The 18,620-nt window shown below is 29.3% G+C and overlaps 1 protein-coding gene and 1 long non-coding RNA gene across 6 annotated transcripts in view; one reads left to right on the top strand and one right to left on the bottom strand.

Annotated features, from left to right (window-relative positions):
• LOC143198754 (serine/threonine-protein phosphatase 2B catalytic subunit 3) overlaps positions 1-18,620 on the top strand; it is a 252,955-nt gene that overhangs the window by 103,562 nt on the left and 130,773 nt on the right. The gene's annotated exons all lie outside the window — the stretch shown is intronic.
• LOC143198761 (uncharacterized) lies at positions 2,669-2,917 on the bottom strand. The gene is made up of 2 exons (XR_013006284.1): positions 2,800-2,917; positions 2,669-2,738 (listed from the first exon to the last, which is right to left on the bottom strand). It is a non-coding gene; the product is annotated as an uncharacterized LOC143198761 (long non-coding RNA).

The raw sequence follows: 18,620 nt of genomic DNA, 5'->3' as shown, positions 1-18,620 counted from the left end.
TTCTATCATTAAATAAAAATATAGCGAAGTAACCTATAAAAACAAATTACTATCTAACGAGAACCTTTTGTTTTTGCATTGATTAAGAAATTGATTTATTATTTTAAAAAGTATTGCTGCATAGCCTTTTAATTTTTCCAGTTTTTAAGCCATCAAATATAATAAATCCAGCTATATATATATATATATATATATATATATATATATATAATCATAATTTGTTATCATATGATAACCTTTTTATTCTCATATGACTGAAATATTTGTTGAAATATAATATATTTTCTATACACTACATATTCAGCGTTATAATATAAAAAACAATTTATTATAAATAAATAACAACACAATTTGATATTGTATGATAATCTTTTTTTCGTATTTATTCACAAATGTGTTTAGTGTTCTAAATAAATATTACTATATAACATTTTAACTTTTTCAATTTTTATGCCATTTGAGCTAGAAAATTCAGCTTTCGGTGCTCAGAGGAAGTTTATATTTGTAAATAAAGTATTTTCTACGTAATGAATATTTAACAAAATATCGCATATAAGAACATAATTTATTACCTTATGATAACCTTTTAATTTATAACTATTGCTATATATCTTTTTGGTTTTTCAATTTTTGTGCCATCACAGCTAGAAATTCTACTTTCCGATGGTAACAATAAACATATTTGTTAATGTTTTCTATCATTAAATAAAAATATAGCGAAGTAACCTATAAAAACAAATTACTATCTAACGAGAACCTTTTGTTTTTGCATTGATTAAGAAATTGATTTATTATTTTAAAAAGTATTGCTGCATAGCCTTTTAATTTTTCCAGTTTTTAAGCCATCAAATATAATAAATCTAGCTATGTATATATATATATATATATATATATATATATAAAATCATAATTTGTTATCATATGATAACATTTTTTTTCTCATATGACTGAAATATTTGTTGAAATATAATATATTTTCTATACACTACATATTCAGCGTTATAATATAAGAAAACAATTTATTATAAATAAATAACAACATAATTTGATATTGTATGATAATCTTTTTTTCGTATTTATTCACAAATGTGTTTAGTGTTCTAAATAGATATTACTATATAACATTTTGACTTTTTCAATTTTTATGCCATTTGAGCTAGAAAATTCAGCTTTCGGTGCTCAGAGGAAGTTTATATTTGTAAATAAAGTATTTTCTACGTAATAAATATTTAACAAAATATCGCATGTAAGAACATAATTGATTACCTTACGATAACCTTTTAATTTATAACTATTGCTATATATCTTTTTGGTTTTTCAATTTTTGTGCCATCAAATCTAGTAAACAGAAGGATTATCTATGTTAGTAAATAATTTATTTTCTATATAATAAAAATATGACATAAAATAACATAAAGCGTGTAAATGGTTGTAAATAATTTACATAGAACCATAATTTTCTATCTTATGATGACGATTTTACCTTCGTATTGATTTATTTTCTAAATAAGTATTCCTGTATTAACTTTTAAGTCTTTTTATTGTTTGCGTTTTTGTACCATCAGAGCTAAAGAAAATCCACCTACCAGTAGTGGGAAAGACTATATATTTGTAAATAATATATTTTCTATATAATAAACATATGGCACAATAACGAATAACATAATTTATTATCGTATATCGGTAAATATATTTATCATTCTAAATAACCAGCTATTTAGCTTGAACAGCAGATATATTTTAAATATGACATTACGGTAGAATTTCTCGCACACTTCTCAAAACATTTGACTTGACGAATGAGATTCTCAATTAATTTATATAAAAAAGTGACATAATTTATTATTTTATGATTGATTTTTGATATTTATTCATTATTAAAAGTTTGCGGAAACCGATACCAAAACGTGTTCGGTACGTCGACCATTTTCCCTCGGTTACGAATTCGGTCATTGTTACGAGACTTTGAACTTTACTTATCTAACAAATCGCCCAGTTACAGGAGAGGCGTGACCTTAGCTGCCTCTATCGATCGATGGTAATCATTCGACGGCCGAAAGAATTTCATACCCGAACGGATCTTTAGAAGTGGAATAAAAATATGAAGGTACAAAGGGGATTTTTAAGAGTCGGGTTAATGATTTTCTGCTATGCGACTGAAAAAAAAATGTGATGCGAGTACGTGATGGTTATTGGAGTGCGGAATATTTTACGACCAAAAAGGCGGAAGGGTCAAAATTATACAGTGTTGCTTTTTATGTCGTTGAATAATATTTACAATACATCAGTTGAAATATACTACATTATTATTAATTTTTTTCTCAATAATTTTCTCTCTCGAAGTATTTTATAAAATTACTAAATGATCCGGTAAACTTTGTTCCACCTAATGTTAGATTTCTAACCTGCGATTTCGATTCACCAAATATTTAACTATACAGAAATTAATACCTGCATCAAGCTCGAAGGATTAGCGTTTATTTTTAGCGTTCTCAGTTGTTTATGGACTTTGTTCACGAATTCTACATATAGTCTATCCAAAGAAGTTTTGAAGACACGCCGCAATGTTGCCGTATCAACTCAGTATCAGTATCAATATCAAGTTTTAGTTCAGTTTGGCTTTGACATATAACAACATGTTACTCTAAAGAAAATAATTAAACGAAAATACTGTATCAAATATAATTTATTTTAACATTATAGTAGATCTAATGCATATATTATCGAAGGACTTAAAACTACAATTAAGTACACAGTTATAATAGTTTGTGAGTTAGGGTTGTCTTTGATTATATTTACATTTAACTCTTTTCCATCCCACCTATTAGTTCGAGTTATAGGAGCGTTTTTTATGTAGTTCTATCCACTGGAGGCCTAATCAATCTAATTGACAATTGTATATCCAAGTAATATATTTTGCATACTGTACGTGAATCTAGGAGTCATATAGTTTAACTAAATAACCGTGAGACTACTGTACGACACCCCTTTACAACGGCGTTGATCAAATACCGTGGCGAATTTGCATGTCGCTAGAAATAAAACGAAACAAATAACGGATGCAGTTTTTCCTCGTCGTCGATCCCTTCCACGCTATTTATCATATCGACGGACACCCCCCCCCCCACTTTCAGTAGATTTTAAAATAACCACCGTTGCGCCAATTTGATCTGGTTCATGCGTTCCAGAAGCGTTACCGCTGTTTTTGTCGAGCCTTGCCTAGTCCTTCGACTAATTATCGTCGTCGATAATCGATAATCGATCGCCCACCCGTTTTGTTGGCGGCCCTTTCGTGAAATCGGATTTACATTGCTTTGAAACTGGTCATTTTCGGTCGGCATTCCCCCCTCTCCCCTCCGAGCTATTTCCAGATTTCCAATTACGATTAAGAGTGGTTTGGAAATAAGGGAGGTAGCAAGAATCGGTCCAGCTTTTATATTCGATCACGTATATTTACTATTTAGATTTTTGCGTTCTAAACTAAAAAGAATATTATACAATTACTGTTCAAGCGTCATTTTTCATATGGGGTGATGTGTAAGTTTACCAACAACATTAGTCAGTTGACATGGCAGCAATGTTTTGAATATGTTATATATGACGCGACGAGTACCAGTTTATGATTAAAGTATATAGGCTGTGCCGATGTTGTCGATATCAGTTTTTGATTCACGTTAATGACGATAGCATCAGGAAAATGTCTTCGAAAATGTGACTTTCTTGAAAGTCTGAAGCTTAGCTTAAACTGAATATATCGTAATCGCAGACGTATTAAAAGTGTAATGACGAAAAGGTTATAATCCTTGTTGATACGGATCATGCGTAAAAGTTTCTTTTATCGTTTTATTTTCGCCAAACTAATTTTTGATCCCGAAATATAAAAGATAAACGAGATAAAATTAAATTGCTTGTACAAAGAAAGATCAAAGAACATAACTTTTGGCATGACTAAATGAAATATTGTCCCAGATGTTGAATACTTGCAGCGACGTCCAGTAAACGAAAATGAAGATCCGGATCTCCGAAGATTCATACTTTGAATCATTCAGACACTCACCAGCACACAGTTCGGACGTGCCACCATCGACTGCGTAAGCGTATTTTAGATAACAGCAACGGTCACGTCGTGTAACCATCACTGTCTTATTTCGTCCTGCCTCCATTCACCGAGCTCCCGAAGGTATATGTTGTGCCTGTACATGAATTTCTTCTTTAATGTTGAAATTATTTTTTCCATTGTCTCATTTCCAAAATATGATTGGATATTGCAAGGCATCCTAAGAATAGTGATTATCTTGTATCATCTGCACAGTTTTATCTCTGCATCGAATACGAGTTATAAACTTGTAAAGGTTTTATAACACAAAAACTATTAATCTACTTTAAAAACTTCTTTATTCAAGGAAGAGCACAAAATAATACTGAGGATTTTTATCTATTCGAAAACGAGATGACACGAAGCCTCTATGGTCAGGGATATACGTGGTCGTTGTCCCATCCGGATGCGGCAAACTTAGAGACCATTCCAGAAGACATCCGGTCTTACCCATCCTAGTTACTGGTGTGACTGGGACGGTTTTTCCTTGTGCGATTTCGCTGCCTATAAGGACATTTACAATTACAATCAAAAACATAAACTACATCCATGCCCCAGCAGGATTCGAACTCGCGACTATCGCAAGTATAGCAAGACCGTCCTGTCGCTAGTCTATCAGGTACACGCTTCTTGCCTTAGATATGTTTCTATTATATCTACTAACAGTAAAGATACTTTTACAATCGTTCCGTATCTGGATATGTACGAAAAAATAATACGCTTCCAAGAAATCATCTCCATGTTATTTGATGACGTTTTGTTTGTGTCGGAAATATTGTTCCCTAGATTACCGAGAACCGTGTTCTATCTATACTAAATTAAATAACAAATAAAGAAATTAAAAATAGTGTAGTTTACATTAAACTGAGAAATATTCGATTTCTAACAATTGGGGAAATATTTTTTCGCTTTTTCCTAATAGACACCTTTTAAAGTAACATGTCTTTAAAGGTAAATGTAGCCTCATTTACTCAGTCAAAAAATTATTTCTATTCGAAAATACTTATTTTTGATAATTCAATTTTATTTCTAATATAAAATGTTAAATTTGTTTTTTTTGTTATCAGCGGCAAGAGTTAACACAAGTTAAAATAACGATAAAATGAATGATACAAATTTACTACAATATATTCTCTCACCTCTCTCACAAATTTATGATTTATAATCATTGTATTGTACCTCCAATAGGTATGTTATATAAAACCCACCTTTATAAACTTGTATTACGCTGTTACAATTAATTTTAAAACAATATAAACGAAAAGTAATTAAATCAATGTACAAAAACTGATAAATGGAATCATTCTATTAAGTTAGAAATATGGCTTTTAAATTAATTTATTAAAATCATCCTGTTTAAATATTAATATATTAAAATAAAATTTGAAAGGTTCAATAAAGGTGAGATATTATAAATTATTTGACTATTAATGAAGTGATATTACAAAATATAATACAATACTATAAATGATTTTGTTTTGTACTCAAATGAAATAATTGAATTCAACTATAAAACCATATAAATTTTTAATACTCTATATTTGGTATATTAAGATAATATTTGTTATTTTTGTACAAATACGTACATTTTAGTTCACGAATATCAGTAATGTTCATATAAGTTATACAATAGGGCAGAGTTACAATCACAAAAAGTATTAATTTACTTGGAAAACTATTTTATGTAAAAAAATATGAAACAACTTGTCGAACGGCGATACAAATTAACACTGAAGGTCTTTATCGTATTAGAAAACAGACCAGCCTGTCTCCCTCGTTCACCATTCAGGTAGTTTTATAAATAGATGGCTGCGATAATCAGGGAATATAATGTTGGTTACGACCAACATTATGTAACATATATAGATATAAAATTTAAAAAATATTCGATGTAGCCGATAAATATATACTGAAATGTTATTTCAGTTAATGAAATTAATTTTCCTCATACGAAATATAACTCATAATTTCTAAAATATACTAAAAAACTACAACGTTCTGAGTATGAAACATATAATGACACCTAAAACATTTGAAACAGCAATCCAAGCCCTTCACATAAATGGCGACCTCGACGACAATATCTGGCGCATTCATCCTACTGCTCAAGTCCATACTCCATTGAAAAATCATACCAACTAATTAAAAACAATTTACTTTGCCTATATAGTCCCATTTAATTTAATAGTGATGTAAATGATTGCGAAAATCTACTGAAATACTTTGGGGTAGTTGAAAACTAATTTTACGAAAACATTTACATCCTCGGCACAATCACTGGGAGGATACAACAAAGCCCAAACCTGAACCCAAAGCTCCTAAATTGCGGAAAGTTCAAATGGCCTCTAAACTGAATGAAAACGATAGGAGTTCTATCCTCAAAAACTGTTCATGTTAATTACTATAGCCCGCTATAGTTAGACAAGCTTCTATATAGTTATATTATTGGTTGTAATGTTTAATTGTTCATGCCATTAGGTGGTTAACACATAATAAGTTTATTTTTCTGCTGAACTCGGAACAGCTAAGGAAAATTGTTCTTGCTTAGGAACTAGTAGTAATTGATACAGTTCTGGAGACATAATATTTCATTGTATTACAGACAATTGTAAAATTTATTAAGATTTTTCTATGAATTTTATTGGCATTAATTTATAATCGATTTCTGGTTTCATTAGTTTGTGCATCAAGAGTTAAAATGAATGTTTTATAGCCTGGTCATTTTCGGTCGGCATTCCCCCCTCTCCCCTCCGAGCTATTTCCAGATTTCCAATTACGATTAAGAGAGTGGTTTGGAAATAAGGGAGGTAGCAAGAATCGGTCCAGCTTTTATATTCGATCACGTATGTTTACTATTTAGATTTTTGCGTTCTAAACAATATATATATATATCATGAATATTTCAATATTCAATATATCAATATATTATACAATTTTTTGAAAGGTTTTTCCTAATAGACACCTTTTAAAGTAACATGTCTCTAAAGGTAAATGTAGCCTCATTTACTCAGTCAAAAAATTATTTCTATTCGAAAATACTTATTTTTGATAATTCAATTTTATTTCTAATATAAAATGTTAAATTTGTTTTTTTTTTGTTATCAGTGGCAATAAAACACAAGTTAAAATAACGATAAAATGAATGATACAAATTTACTACAATATATTCTCTCACCTCTCTCACAAATTTATGATTTATAATCATTGTATTGTACCTCCAATAGGTATGTTATATAAAACCCACCTTTATAAACTTGTATTACGCTGTTACAATTAATTTTAAAACAATATAAACGAAAAGTAATTAAATCAATGTACAAAAACTGATAAATGGAATCATTCTATTAAGTTAGAAATATGGCTTTTAAATTAATTTATTAAAATCATCCTGTTTAAATATTAATATATTAAAATAAAATTTGAAAGGTTCAATAAAGGTGAGATATTATAAATTATTTGACTATTAATGAAGTGATATTACAAAATATAATACAATACTATAAATGATTTTGTTTTGTACTCAAATGAAATAATTGAATTCAACTATAAAACCATATAAATTTGTTATTTTTGTACAAATACGTACATTTTAGTTCACGAATATCAGTAATGTTCATATAAGTTATACAATAGGGCAGAGTTACAATCACAAAAAGTATTAATTTACTTGGAAAACTATTTTATGTAAAAAAATATGAAACAACTTGTCGAACGGCGATACAAATTAACACTGAAGGTCTTTATCGTATTAGAAAACAGACCAGCCTGTCTCCCTCGTTCACCATTCAGGTAGTTTTATAAATAGATGGCTGCGATAATCAGGGAATATAATGTTGGTTACGACCAACATTATGTAACATATATAGATATAAAATTTAAAAAATATTCGATGTAGCCAATAAATATATACTGAAATGTTATTTCAGTTAATGAAATTAATTTTCCTCATACGAAATATAACTCATAATTTCTAAAATATACTAAAAAACTACAACGTTCTGAGTATAAAACATAATGACACCTAAAACATTTGAAACAGCAATCCAAGCCCTTCACATAAATGGAGCCTCGACGACAATATCTGGCGCATTCATCCTACTGCTCAAGTCCATACTCCATTGAAAAATCATACCAACTAATTAAAAACAATTTACTTTGCCTATATAGTCCCATTTAATTTAATAGTGATGTAAATGATTGCGAAAATCTACTGAAATACTTTGGGGTAGTTGAAAACTAATTTTACGAAAACATTTACATCCTCGGCACAATCACTGGGAGGATACAACAAAGCCCAAACCTGAACCCAAAGCTCCTAAATTGCGGAAAGTTCAAATGGCCTCTAAACTGAAACTCAAAAACTGTTCATGTTAATTACTATAGCCTGCTATAGTTAGACAAGCTTCTATATAGTTATATTATTGGTTGTAATGTTTAATTGTTCATGCCATTAGGTGGTTAACACATAATAAGTTTATTTTTCTGCTGAACTCGGAACAGCTAAGGAAAATTGTTCTTGCTTAGGAACTAGTAGTAATTGATACAGTTCTGGAGACATAATATTTCATTGTATTACAGACAATTGTAAAATTTATTAAGATTTTTCTATGAATTTTATTGGCATTAATTTATAATCTATTTCTGATTTCATTAGTTTGTGCATCAAGAGTTAAAATGAATGTTTTATAGACTATTTGCAATTAAAAAAATGTTTTGTTATAACGTTCAGTGGTGTGGTAATTTAAACTTATTAATTTTTTTTGTTATTATAACTTACTCCAAAGTATATTTAATTAAATGCCATTTAATAAGGTTAGTGAGTGTTGGTTCTTGAGATACTTTACATATATTTTAATATCAAATATATTTCTGACCTTATATTAAAAATATTATCAAAAGAAGTTTTAGTAATATTAATATATCATTTTCAAATTATTCCTTAATTCGTTATAAGTTGTGACTATATTTCATTTGTTTTTTCATATTTTCTTTATAGAAAAAGCTGTAACTCTGTTATAGGAACATTGATCGAAATTATTAAAAATTATATATACCACTAAAATGTATATCGAAATAGCTAATAAAAATTTATATACAAACATATAAAATATATAATACTTAATGTAACATTTACCACCCGTGCCATATTTTTATAGCATGTTATAAAGCGAAATTTTTAGATGCAATTCCTGCAAAATACTTTTTAAACGTTATATTTTATGTGCTTTTACTAGCACGTAAAACGAGACGACAAAGAAATAAAACAAAAGGAAATATTGTATAGGCTGTTCAATACATTCGTGATGTTCTACTTACTCGCCAGTAGAAGAAACTGGCACTTTCTACGGGTAGTACTAATTGCTTGTAAACTAATATAGTAATACAATTTCTTGGCCCCCTCCTGCTTTTCCGATTTTACCACTACACTATTGCACTAAATAATTTTGCATACGTCTGATAAACGGTCGGCGGCCGGTTGTCAGACGTACGAAAAATTATTCAAAATATTCGTTATTATTACTACAAATTAAAAACTGACAACGTTTGGGCAATATTTTAGGGCTTTAATTATTTTGATAAATTTTAAATCGCTTGATTTTATAATATATTCGATATATATTTTTGTTAAATTATTTTATTTAGATTAAAATTTTCTTGTATGTCAAAAGCTAAAACTCAGAGTTGATGCGGCAACATTGCAATGTTTCGACGTCACAAATATCCATGACGCATTACTAAAAAAACTTTGAATATGCTATAGATAGCGCTGCTATCCAGAGTTGATGGCCATGAGATATTGTTGGTAGTGTTTTTTATATCCGCTTCTCTATGCCTCTTTTTCATCAGATGCTTGAACTTAAGTACTTCACATTCTCAGTTACTATTTTTGATTTCAATCATTCTTTTTGTCTTTCTTTTATTAGTTTCTCCAGTATGATTGCCTTTTAGCAATAACATTTTGTTGATTGATGAGAGGACGAGATGATGAGACAATTAAATGCCCAAATAAATAAATATTTACCATACAGTATATCCATTCGAGTGATATTACTTCTGGCTGTTTAGATTTAGATAATAGAAACCGTATAACTGGAATACGTATCCTATATCGGAAACTAAAAAGAATACTTTGTCTGTTTTATAGTTCGTCCCGACAAAGTAAACTGTTTCTGGAAAAATGGGAGTTCTGGTCGATGAATTTACTTATTCCCAGACGGATTTATTTAGTTCTTGATAGTCGTTAACTTACTTCGCTTTCTCAATCACTTGTTTTTGTAGGAAATCGACGATTTTCGTTCTTTCTTCGAGTTCCTGAAAGAAATTGAAAGGTTTTCGATAAAAGTATTGTGTTGAGCCTTTAAAATAATAATAGCGATTGGAAATGTTTTAAGATTACAACACAAAAAGTTATTGTATTTAAACAATAAAATATTTTTTTAAGTTTTCAGTTTTCAATATTCTTCTCCAACTGGGATTTATCTAAACCTAGCTAAACCTAATCACTACGAGCAAGTGACCATTCCAGAAGTTGTAACTCAGCCTGGTTACTGGCGTGGCAGGGATGGTTATTCCTTGTCGGATTTTCCACTGTTGCCTATAAATACATTAAAATCACAAACATAAAGTATAGATATATATACATATATATATATATATATATATATATATATATATATATATATATATATATATATATATATATATATATATATATATATATATATGCGACTGTCATAGCAACCAGCGTGTTACTAAGCTGACTAGTTTACTAGAGTTAATATATTCCCAAATTAGGGAAAAAAATTGCTCATTCTGCGCAAAATACCCCAAAATTATTTTAAGAAGTGAAGCAAATGTCAACTGTTTGAATGATATTTACTTTTTATCTTTTCATAATGCGAAATAAAGTGTAGTGTTATGAATTATAACATTAGACTTTTTCCTATATTTTTCTTACAATCTTGATGGGTTAAACTTGACACTGCCACCCAATTTTTTAATCCTTTTAGTTGTTGTCATTAAAAACACTGCAATATATGTATTTAGCTGATTGTGGTTCTGTGTTTTTATGCTCTGGGCAATGCCTTCAAAAACTGCTGTATCAACAGTAAGGACATCATAATTCGGACCCATGTGGGCCAGCATGGCATGAGCTCGCCGCTCATCATCTAATTTTTGTGCTGTCACCGATTTATGAAGCACTGGAAATCGCTTCAGCACTGGCACCAGTAATCTGTATCTGTTGAACTTCTGATGTACAGAGGATATAAAAGAAAATAAATGTTGGCTGGAATCAAAGCGCATCGTAATGTCAGACGTCAATATAATAGGAAATCCTTCACATGTTCTATAGTAATTTGCAATAGCGGAACTCCCATAATAGCGCAATGGTAAAATCGTGTAAAAATTAACAGTAATATTTTATACAATTCAAGTATTGAAGTATGAAGCGTCGTTCGCTATCTATAAGTAACCTTAAATATAACTTGGAAGAATTAGGTAGGTATTTGTAATTCTTGTAGCTGTTTGTTGACTATTATTTTTAAATGAGATGTAAAGATCCTCGATAATTAATATGAGATTTCCCGCAGATTAAGGAATCTCCCGCAAATTGACAACGCTGCTCATCAAACTCAACTTGTAGTTGCTTGATTTTTGATTTCGCTATAATATACTTGTAAGCTGGTGCGTTTTAGTGAGATATTACCTTTTTTGTATCAAAAGGCTTCTTTTTTTTAATTTATCATTGATATGCTGCGATAAGTACTCTGGTAGGGCGGAGCAGTTGTCCAAGATTCCACCACATGCCATTGATTTGTTTTTTGTTTCAATTTAAATAAGCTCTCGCGATAGTCGCTTGTTCGAATTCTGCTGGGGCATGGTGGTATATTTATGTTTGTGGTTATTTAACATTTGTGATTATCCTTAGGCAAGAGAACAATATCCGACAACGATATTGTACCCGGTCACGCCGGCAACTAGGCTGGGTAACACCGGATGTCTTCAGGGATGATTTCTAAGTTGGTCACTATCCAGTCGGTAATTTAAGTTAAAATTACATTTTAGTTTCTATTTATTCCACGTTTCTTTCTCATTAAAATACAAAACAGGAAATATTCGACAAGGAACAACCATTCCACTAACCAGGTTGGAGAGGACTGGATATTCTGAGTATTTAACCAATACTAGTAGATCCTGGTTGATAAAAAAATAGACTTTAAAATATAACAAATAAACCGTTGTAATTATAGGCCTGTTTTTGTAAATAAAGTTTAATAATCAAACTAACTTACACATGACATATTACAAACAACTCATTACCGTAACACAACTAGCACAAATAAAAGTTATAGTACAGATTGCTGAAAGTAATTACTGTAAAATAAGGCAGAACGATACGAAACCATTATGCGGTGAAACTGCATAGATCGAATGCTGGAGAATTAAATGATAAAATGAAATGTAACCCAGAATGATTTATGTGTAGTTTTTGTCGTATGATACGTGGCTTAGCAAACTTGTAATTATTAGAGGTTGTTTTGTTTATTTAATTACAATTATAAATGTCCATGTTTTTGTAGTCGCATAAACTTTGACTATTAGTTTAGTTTGGCTTTAACATATAACAAAATTCTAATGTAAATAATATAATGACGTATAATACATCTGATGCATGTATTGTGGAAGGATTTAAAACATAGTCACAATATTTTGTAGGTTAGAGTTGAGGTGAGACCGAAATTGTTATTGTAGACATTTGGTTTTGTCCATATATCTAAACAGTTCCTGCTTGTCCTTTACGAGCAATCGATTCGATTGGATTGAATGTGCACTAAAAAGGAGGAAGACATAACACTCTGTGGTCATATTGTTCATCCATCAGATCTACTGTGTATCCTCTTTTCAGGTCTATATCTATAAAATAAAAGTGAAATTAAACAATTATTCTGGTCCTCCAACAATCAATTAATCTACAATACATATTTTACTTTGGGATTTTTGTAAAATATTTGGTTTGTTTGTTGTTAGATTTTGTATTTTTGCCAGTGGATAATCACAAACCCTCATAGCTACCACCACTATTACCACTGGACTGGACTCCCCTTTCATTAGATTTACCAATATTTTGGTTACCTTTTTATTATCAAGTATTTGTAATTCTAGCAACCATTAACACTTTATATCATATCTACCGATTATTTTATCTAGTATTTGGTGCTTCACTATACTGAATTGGTCAGACAAAACATATTATAACTGGAAATATCGAATTTATAATTTAGTGGGCACCTCTATTAATATTTACTTTTCCAATAAATTTCGCAATTTTTGTTTGGCAATCCAGTCCTTGTTCCATGTTCGAGTTTGTTTTAAGTCATTTGTTTCGTGGCTAAACAACGTCGAGTTATTTACTAGATGCCGAGTTTTATTTATGTTTAAATTCTGGAAACTGAGCAGTTGGAGAACGTATTTAGTCTAGGGTGATAAAAGAATAGTTTATGAGTTTTGTTTTACAAGGAGGGTTGTTTGTCTGGGAAGTGGTGGAAAAGGAAAACCATTTACGTAACTAGGTTTGTTCTTGTCCACTCTAATCTACCTTAGTTTTAAAAATACTTCCGTATGTTATATTATTAGTTAGTATATTTTAATTGTGTAATTTTAGTATCATACACTAAATTAATCAAGGAAATAAAGTAGTATAATTCTAGAAAGGTGTAGTAAAGCGGTGAAAAGAATAAGGAAAAGATAACTGCACAATTGAAATAAAAATGTAAACAGTGAATACAAATTTAAGAAAGTGAAAATGTGAATGAATCTACATAATGAAACCCTTTTTAATACCCAGGGCCCGGCAATTATTCTAGGTAATAAATTGGAAGAATAATAAAGAATGGAAGTTGGAGGATCTAGAAACCTAGAGACAAGGAAAACTAACATAATTTCTTTGTTATATAGAAAGAGAGCAACATCATAGAAAATAACAAAATGAGATTAAAAGTAGAGGGGAAACTAACAGTAGTATATATATATATATATATATATATATATATATATATATATATATATATATAATTGTGTAATTTGAGTAAAATACACTAAATCAATCAAGGAAATAATGTAGTATAACTGGTGGCAAAATTTAGGTTTAGTACACTGAACTGGATTCCATAAGTAAATTACTCTATCTAAAAGGAAATTTAGCAATTAGTGGTAATCAGCGACCAGTTTTACGTTTCTTTTGTTTACGGTGTTAATGCTTCGTCAATACTATCACTTACTACAATATACGTGACGATCGGTGACAATTTGCTGATATTAAAATAATCAGCGACACTACTTTTACATTTATTTAGGTCTAGAAAGGTGCAGTAAAGCGGTGAAAAGAATAAGGAAAAGATAACTACACAATTGAAATAAAAATGTAAACAGTGAATACAAATTTAAGAAGGTGAAAATGTGAAAGAATCTACATAAAGAAATTATGCAGATGAAGCCCTTTTTAATACCCAGGGCCCGGCAATTATTCTAGGTAATAAATTGGAAGAATAATAAAGAATGGAAGTTGGAGGATCTAGAAACCTAGAGACAAGGAAAACGAAGATAATTTCTTTGTTATATAGGAAGAGAGCAACATCATAGAAAATAACAAAATGAGATTAAAAGTAGAGGGAAAACTAACAGTAGTATATATATATATAATTGTGTAATTTGAGTAAAATACACTAAATCAATCAAGGAAATAAAGTAGTATAATTCTAGAAAGGTGCAGTAAAGCGGTGAAAAGAATAAGGAAAAGATAACTACACAATTGAAATAAAAATGTAAACAGTGAATACAAATTTAAGAAAGTGAAAATGTGAATGAATCTACATAAAGAAATTATGCAGATGAAGCCCTTTTTAATACCCAGGGCCCGGCAATTATTCTAGGTAATAAATTGGAAGAATAATAAAGAATGGAAGTTGGAGGATCTAGAAACCTAGAGACAAGGAAAACGAAGATAATTTCTTTGTTATATAGGAAGAGAGCAACATCATAGAAAATAACAAAATGAGATTAAAAGTAGAGGGAAAACTAACAGTAGTATATATATATATAATTGTGTAATTTGAGTAAAATACACTAAATCAATCAAGGAAATAAAGTAGTATAATTCTAGAAAGGTGCAGTAAAGCGGTGAAAAGAATAAGGAAAAGATAACTACACAATTGAAATAAAAATGTAAACAGTGAATACAAATTTAAGAAAGTGAAAATGTGAATGAATCTACATAAAGAAATTATGCAGATGAAGCCCTTTTTAATACCCAGGGCCCGGCAATTATTCTAGGTAATAAATTGGAAGAATAATAAAGAATGGAAGTTGGAGGATCTAGAAACCTAGAGACAAGGAAAACGAAGATAATTTCTTTGTTATATAGGAAGAGAGCAACATCATAGAAAATAACAAAATGAGATTAAAAGTAGAGGGAAAACTAACAGTAGTATATATATATATATATATATATATATATATATATATATAATTGTGTAATTTGAGTAAAATACACTAAATCAATCAAGGAAATAATGTAGTATAATTCTAGAAAGGTGCAGTAAAGCGGTGAAAAGAATAAGGAAAAGATAACTACACAATTGAAATAAAAATGTAAACAGTGAATACAAATTTAAGAAAGTGAAAATGTGAATGAATCTACATAAAGAAATTATGGAGATGAAGCCCTTTTTAATACCCAGGGCCCGGCAATTATTCTAGGTAATAAATTGGAAGAATAATAAAGAATGGAAGTTGGAGGATCTAGAAACCTAGAGACAAGGGAAACTAACATAATTTCTTTGTTATATAGAAAGAGAGCAATATCATAGAAAATAACAAAATGAGATTAAAAGTAGAGGGGAAACTAACAGTAGTATATATATATATATATATATATATATATATATATATATATATATATATATATATATATATATATAATTGTGTAATTTGAGTAAAATACACTAAATCAATCAAGGAAATAATGTAGTATAATTCTAGAAAGGTGCAGTAAAGCGGTGAAAAGAATAAGGAAAAGATAACTGCACAATTGAAATAAAAATGTAAACAGTGAATACAAATTTAAGAAAGTGAAAATGTGAATGAATCTACATAATGAAACCCTTTTTAATACCCAGGGCCCGGCAATTATTCTAGGTAATAAATTGGAAGAATAATAAAGAATGGAAGTTGGAGGATCTAGAAACCTAGAGACAAGGAAAACGAAGATAATTTCTTTGTTATATAGGAAGAGAGCAACATCATAGAAAATAACAAAATGAGATTAAAAGTAGAGGGAAAACTAACAGTAGTATATATATATATATAATTGTGTAATTTGAGTAAAATACACTAAATCAATCAAGGAAATAAAGTAGTATAATTCTAGAAAGGTGCAGTAAAGCGGTGAAAAGAATAAGGAAAAGATAACTACACAATTGAAATAAAAATGTAAACAGTGAATACAAATTTAAGAAAGTGAAAATGTGAATGAATCTACATAAAGAAATTATGCAGATGAAGCCCTTTTTAATACCCAGGGCCCGGCAATTATTCTAGGTAATAAATTGGAAGAATAATAAAGAATGGAAGTTGGAGGATCTAGAAACCTAGAGACAAGGAAAACGAAGATAATTTCTTTGTTATATAGGAAGAGAGCAACATCATAGAAAATAACAAAATGAGATTAAAAGTAGAGGGAAAACTAACAGTAGTATATATATATATATATATATATATATATATATATATATATATATATATATATATATATATATATATAATTGTGTAATTTGAGTAAAATACACTAAATCAATCAAGGAAATAATGTAGTATAATTCTAGAAAGGTGCAGTAAAGCGGTGAAAAGAATAAGGAAAAGATAACTACACAATTGAAATAAAAATGTAAACAGTGAATACAAATTTAAGAAAGTGAAAATGTGAATGAATCTACATAAAGAAATTATGGAGATGAAGCCCTTTTTAATACCCAGGGCCCGGCAATTATTCTAGGTAATAAATTGGAAGAATAATAAAGAATGGAAGTTGGAGGATCTAGAAACCTAGAGACAAGGGAAACTAACATAATTTCTTTGTTATATAGAAAGAGAGCAATATCATAGAAAATAACAAAAGGAGATTAAAAGTAGAGGGGAAACTAACAGTAGTATATATATATATATATATATATATATATATATATATATATATATATATATATATATATATAATTGTGTAATTTGAGTAAAATACACTAAATCAATCAAGGAAATAATGTAGTATAATTCTAGAAAGGTGCAGTAAAGCGGTGAAAAGAATAAGGAAAAGATAACTACACAATTGAAATAAAAATGTAAACAGTGAATACAAATTTAAGAAAGTGAAAATGTGAAAGAAACTACATAAAGAAATTATGCAGATGAAGCCCTTTTTAATACCCAGGGCCTGGCAATTATTCTAGGTAATAAATTAGAAGAATGGAGGATCTAGAAACGTACAGACAAGGAAAACGAACATAATTTCTTTGTTATATAGAAAGAGAGCAACATCAAAGAAAATAGCAAAATGAGATTAAAAGTTGAGGGAAAACTAACAATAGGACCAATAAAACTAGCAATGTAACTATTAGAGATACAGTTAACGAAATAAGGAAGAAACAAAAGTATTAAATAAACAGAACCATGAAGAGAAAATTTAAAATCCAAGGGATAATAAGAAAAGAAAAATTTGCTTCAACACATAAGAAATTTCAAAAACTTTTATTTGCGCATTATAAAAGTGAAGTTAATATGAGTACTTGAATAATACATAAACTATATAATTTTATTCCGTAAATATATGTTTAAAATAATTCCTCTATTATATGCAGACCGATAGACGTCAGTATTAATTTGGTTTTCGATTAAGAAAAATAACACCACCAATTTACATAACTAAAAGCGTCATATTATTATGTTTAAAATTAGCGTAAAATTATGTAAATCTATGTATATGTATGCTCAGTAATAGTAGGTGTGATGAAATGTCCCACTAATGATTAATAAAGCGCTTAATTTTGCAATGTCCCCACGTCCATTTTGACAGATTAATGTTCGAATTAGTTTAGTTTCTGTTACTGTTTTATTTTGTTCTGCATAACAAAATGTTTCATTAAATTTGATCGGGTTGAGTGTTACTTGGACAATATTGTTTATTTTTATTCGTCACAAAAAAGTTATTTCGTTTAATACGTTACAAGCACGAATCATTTTGTTATAATTTTATATTTTTGCAGCAATTAAATACTAATCATTAGGCTCATGCTTTTGCAAATGATGTAATAATAACTGGTAATAGAAGAGATAAGGCAAAGCCACAAGTAATAGATATCCATATTAAGGGTGTAAGATTAGAATAAGTAAATGGAGTTAAGTGTTTCAAAATAGAAAAATAATAATAGTCTTGTACAATACACCAATGTCTAGGTGTCCAAGTTGAATATAAATA

Source organism: Rhynchophorus ferrugineus, unplaced genomic scaffold, assembly GCF_030347505.1.
Source record: "Rhynchophorus ferrugineus isolate W39M unplaced genomic scaffold, kcgeb_rfMv2 rfM6, whole genome shotgun sequence".
In the NCBI taxonomy this organism is placed as follows: Eukaryota; Metazoa; Arthropoda; class Insecta; order Coleoptera; family Curculionidae; genus Rhynchophorus; species Rhynchophorus ferrugineus.
The sequence above is the reverse complement of the archived record's forward strand: the minus strand, read 5'-3'. Positions and strand labels throughout refer to the sequence as shown.